Below are 5,906 nucleotides of genomic sequence, written 5' to 3'. Positions count from 1 at the left end.
TGGAGATAGAGATAGAGAGGGAGGGAGAGAGAGAGAGGGAGAAATAGAGGGAAGATATAGGTGAAGTAAAAAAAATCTTATACACATTGCCTAGTGAATATGGCTACCAAAGGGCATCATAATACACTCCAACAAGGTATCAATGGAGAATTGATATCTTCTAATCAACTATGCATCCACTTATATGAGTCCAAATGCAATTAAAATAAAAAATTGAATAAAAAAGAGAATTGACCTCCATTACCAATAGGCTCATGTTATGTTTACAATAGAGAGAGAGAGAGAGAGAGAGAGAGAGAGAGAGAGAGAGAGAGAGAGAGAGAGAGAGAGGGGGGGGGGGGGGTAAGGAGATAAGAAAAATCATCCCTAAAGCCCATTGTGCATTAAGTAGCAAAAAGAGATTGACGAGCATAGAAATTGATTGCACAATGAAGTAGCACTTGATGATATTTGAAAGGCCAATAAACCCCATTTGTATGTAATCATGTTTAGATATATGCTGCCTCATAATGTTATAATCTAACATATAAAAATAAAAATACATAATCCAAATATTTTTTCATATATATAGAATATATTATATTTATATGTGTACTATTATTTTAGTTAAATATTAATTATTTGTATTTATTCATACATTTTCTCCTCCAAAAATTTCAAGATGATGTATATTTAGTATTTTCTAATCTTACAAAAAAAATAATAATAAAAAAATATATTTATTGTAAATTTAAAGATGACGTTTTTATAAAATTTATCATTATTAAATTTTAAAATTTTGATTTAAATAAAATATATTTTTAATCTAAATTTGATAATTGACTTATCAATTTTTTTTATAAGTATCTCTTTAAAATTATTTTATTAAATATATCTTATTTAAATATAATTTTTTTATTATTCTCTCATTCTTTTATAAATTATTCTATTCTTAATCTATGTAAAAAGCAAGTGTTGTCAAAGAATTAAATAACTATTATGTTGTATTTTGGATAGGCATAATGTTGTGATATTATTTCTATTTCTTAAAAGAAACTTGGAATTTTTTATACGAAGGACAGAGTGAGATTTCTTATATTAGCAAATCTCTTTGTGAAATAAATGTACCTGTATTTACATGTTTGGGAAATGAATGTTCTATGTCATCGTTCTTTGACTTAATAATATAATTCACTTTAAAAATGTACTTCATTTTTAAGCCTACCGTGTGAGTAATTTTTCATATGCTGCTCTTATTTTCCAATTAGCATATTCAATGTATAAGCACTCTTATTGAAATACAAACAACAAAAGTATATACATGTTGTCACTAATGATAGATGAATGGCATTGATTACATAGTTTCATAGAAGTGGCTTACGAAATTAAGATATAAGTGGCTTTGCAAATTAAGACATCATTAAAATGGATTTGTTATCGACTTTAGAAAACAATGCCTTTGTAACTCAAAATCCTGAGTTCCAAAAGGCCTGTACATTGGCATGGCACACGAAGGTCCCATTTTCTTGTTAGCCATCATTTATGGCTTTTCAAAGCTTCTCTCTTTTTCTAGTTAGCCATGTTTTACGACTTTTCAAATCTTCTCAAAGAATACTTGATGCCAATTTTATGGGCAATTTTGTGTTTCATTCCACTGCATGAAATTCATGGCGCGTTGGTTGATTTTTGTACCCAAGTTAAAGCTCAACAAGTCCCACAAGGATTCGATACTGTTAATTGTGATTAGAAGGTTGGGTTTCCATGCGTACAAATTTAAAGACCCTCATAAAACGTGTTACGTGTCTCTTCTATTCAGCAGGCCAAAACAGGTAAAGTGATGGTGATTGTTGAAATTGAATTTTTTAATACTATCATCAGCACGAAACATTTCAACAAACCATTTTTGGGATGTATTATGACAGCTGGGATATTAATTAAAAAACCGGTAGCGAACAACGGTAAAAACAACCGCTAGTGAATAGCGGTGGGGAAAAACAGGCAAAGATGACGAACAAACAAGATTTGATTAATCGTCTTGCATAGGTACGGACATCAAGACAACCATTGATTAATTCTTCGATGTCATTTTGCTTTGCTTATGACTCCCGTGACAATGACAATGGTGACAAGGACCTTCTAGACTGAGACCAATCTGAATAGCTTGCTGCCAGGGCTCCATCTGTCCTCTATAAAGCTGTCAGAGCAGACATAATTTTTTTGGTGAAAAAATCAACGGATAAATTTTTCCTAATGATCTTGCATGACTTATTATGAGATTTGAGCCATTGATTTTAAAAGTTAGCCAATGCATCTCATATAAGAAACGCCTTCGGCGTAAAGAAAGTGCACTGATTGAACTTCAATCCAACTAGGGGAAAGGACCCAGTAGTTGTGCACCCTAACTTCACGCTTCTCAAAATCTTGCGTGGAAATTTCAAATCACTGCGATTTTTTTACAGAAGCTTACTTGGCAAGTCCCCTGCTTATAACTAAGGTTTCAGGGACACATCATCAAATATGATGCCACATCAGCATGGGTTTTGCCAAGGTGTCCAAAACAGCCCAAAAAAAAAGTGAGACCAATAGGTGTGCAAAAAGATCCCAATACTTGTGCAGCTGATGTGGCATCACATGATTGTTTACTTTTCACAACAAATGGTATATTTCATTCAATTATTGGTACTTATCATACAACTATTGGTGCAATGTTATACAAAGGTTGGACATTAAATCAGCAAGTATGAGGTATTAAATCAACAACTTCTATCACAAGAATTGGAACACGCTCAACAACTGGATCCTTTCCCCTACTCTTGTTCTCACATCTAGTATCTCATTCCAAAGAAAACCGTTTTCTATAAAATACTATTTTAGAATGCTTCACTTGTAGAACAGTAATATGTTAACATAGTCATCAACCAAAAAAAATAAAAAATTGCATAGTTAAATTTTAATTCCTTAAACACTCTTCGACACGGCGTCTCGTACGCTCCACTTCACCGGACACCCTGGGCATGACAATAGACAACACAATTACTTCAACCATAAATTTCAATCCAACACTAATTTAAATTGCCAGTCCAATAATTTAACGTTTCATGTGTACAATTTTTGTGACACAACGAAGTTAAAAGAGCGGACAATGAAAGACGTTAAAAGAAGGCAGTTCATTATTATTATTCACGGGGCGGCGCATACGGTAAAGGAGACCGTAACAGACACGTGGAAGCCGAAAAACGGCAAAGGACGATGAACGGAGGAGATATCTCCAATGTTCAAGATGCATTGTTTTCCCTGAACTTTCAACCGTGAATTTCAAAGGAAAAACTCGTTCATCTCAAATCAAATAAAGAACACGGCATTACTAATTGTTGTTGTTGTGGGCCAAATTCCGTATACAAGCGACAAAGTCTTCCAGATTAGACGAAGAAGATACCCCCTGTTTCACCGCCTCTCTTGCTGCCCTGCTCAATTCCTGTACCCGCAAACCCTCTTCTCCTTCTCCTCCCACCACTCTCTTCACTGCACTTGCCAACATATCTCTGTTGGGCACTGCGTCGTGCCCTTCACAAAATTTGACTGCAACTCTCAGATATTCAACCAACAATAGAGCGTTCATATGCTGATCTGCACTTAAAGGCCATGCGATCATGGGAATCCCCAGCGAAATGCTCTCCAGTGTAGAATTCCAACCACAGTGGGTAACAAAACTCCCAACGGAAGAGTGGGAGAAGATCAAGAGCTGAGGCGCCCACCTTCTGATGATCAGGCCCTTCTCTTTCACTCTCTCTTCATAACTCTGCGGGAGACCGACCTTGTCATTTCCATTATCTCTGATGACCCAAATGAAGGACTCTCCACTTGCCTCCAATCCCGCTGCAATCTCTTCATTCTGCTTTTCAGACAAAACTACCATGCTACCAAAGCAGACATACACAACAAATTTCTCTTTGCGGCCATCGAGCCACTGCAAGCACAGAGCTTCGTTGATTGAATTGGGGTTCCCCCTTCTCCTGCTTCTGCTCGTGGTGGAACACAGCAGGGGGAAGCAGAGGACCCACCGACCAAACAGGACGACCCGAAATTGTTCGGAGATGATCGACATAAAGAGGCTCCAGAGAATAGAAGGTGTTGCTGAGGGCACCCCAGCTTTTGATATTGGAATTCATGCTGTATTTGATGAGCTCGTGGACAGGATCCGAGTTTTTGTAGGCCCGTGCAATGCGAGGAAGTTGGAACTTGCGAAGAGTGAGAGGATGGGGAAGACCAGGGATGGGCACTTTACCCTCATCAGATTCCACGCCTATGTGTGGCATGTATTCCCACACAGAAGACATGACAGAGACGCCAAATGCCCCTGATGGATGGAATACGACTCTGGGTATGCCCAGTTTGGCGGCCGTGTCCTGAGTCCATCCCAGGAAGAAATCGCTAATGATACAGATCACAAGCCCAAATTCATTCGGGCTTTCGCTGAGTTTTTGGTGCAGGAGCCAGTGCTCCATGGAGTCGGCAAGGCCTTGGAAAGAATAGATCAAGAGCGGCATGAGTTGCAAAGGTATTTGGGCGATGTTGGCATCAGGGGGAATTCCCTGCGTAGGAGGAAGCGGAAGAATGAGCGATTGAATTTGGAGGCCCTGGGAAGAAGCGGTAGAGAAGAGAGGATGCAGCAAGGTCTCGTTTCTGGGTGTGGTGAGCAAAGTGAGTGCAAGGCCTCGGGAGGCGAGAGAGAGAGAGAGGTCCAAGAGAGGAATCATATGACCCTGTGCAGGAAATGGGAAAACCAGTACGTGAGGCTTCTTCATTTTCATCTCCATCGTCGCACTCTGCAACACTCCAACCGCTGTAGAGGAAGCAGAGAGAAATCTTGGGGAACTCAGCGGATGTCAATACACATTTGAAAATAAACGCCACCATCCATTGGATTTCTCGTATTCACAGAAAATGATAATTATGTTCATAGGTATCTACAATGACATCAAATGTCAGTAAACAAAAATCTATTTTTGGAACAATTTGACATGCAGATGGTTAGTAAATGCATGAAATATGTCATGTTTCAGCTGCTTTTCTCCACCTATTTTACATAAGATTTTAATGGATTTATATTCTTAATGTTTAGTATCTTAGAAGAGCATTTATTTTACAGATGATTCTCTTCTATTATAAGATATCTCTCGACATATTTTACATATATTTTTTAAATATAGATATACAAGTTATTATACCGAGAGGGGTATCTACAATGACATCAAAATAGCCGTAAACAAAATTCTATTTTTGAAACAATTTAACATGCACATGACAAGTAAATGCATGAAATATGCCATGTTTCGGTTTTTCTAGAGGTGTTATTTTATTACTCCCAATAAAATAGATTCATCGCCACATGCCTCCAACTATATGAAATTGTTACATTCAAATGATAATGGAAGAGTACCAGCATCTTTACAAGGGAATAATCAATAAAATCAAGCAGCGTTGAGAGGTTAGTGGAAGAGTGGGGTTGATATTGCGAGTATTTGATTATTCTTATAAATTTCAAGTTCATGTTGTCATCTTAGAAAATGAGGTCGAATATCAAGAGAGGAAATTTCTATGCAAGAAGAGCAAAAAATTATTTAGCTCTATGCCTTTCTTGGCATCTGATAATGATTTCTTATTTGCTATATCTTTGTGCATTCAAAACTCTGGTCTCCGTAGCTTTCCAATAGTATGGATCATTTTTCTTTCCAGTGCATGGCATATCATTTCTGCAAGCTAAATAATCTGGAGTTTGGCAGTAAGTGTCCATGCTTCTTTCATGAATACAAATATGGATATAAAGTATATGATTTTTTTTGTAAAAAATAACACCTTCAGACTGTTGTATTTTTTTGCTATGGATTAAATGAGTATTTGCTATAGGTATTTTAATAACTGTACAT

The 5,906-nt window shown here is 37.0% G+C and overlaps 1 pseudogene; it reads right to left on the bottom strand.

Annotated features, from left to right (window-relative positions):
- Nucleotides 1–3,078: 3,078 nt before the first annotated feature.
- On the bottom strand, nucleotides 3,079–5,105 carry LOC131065710 (UDP-glycosyltransferase 89B2-like; annotated as a pseudogene).
- Between the last annotated feature and the right edge of the window lie 801 nt (nucleotides 5,106–5,906).

This window comes from Cryptomeria japonica, chromosome 7, assembly GCF_030272615.1.
Source record: "Cryptomeria japonica chromosome 7, Sugi_1.0, whole genome shotgun sequence".
Lineage (NCBI taxonomy): Eukaryota > Viridiplantae > Streptophyta > Pinopsida > Cupressales > Cupressaceae > Cryptomeria > Cryptomeria japonica.
The sequence above is the reverse complement of the archived record's forward strand: the minus strand, read 5'-3'. Positions and strand labels throughout refer to the sequence as shown.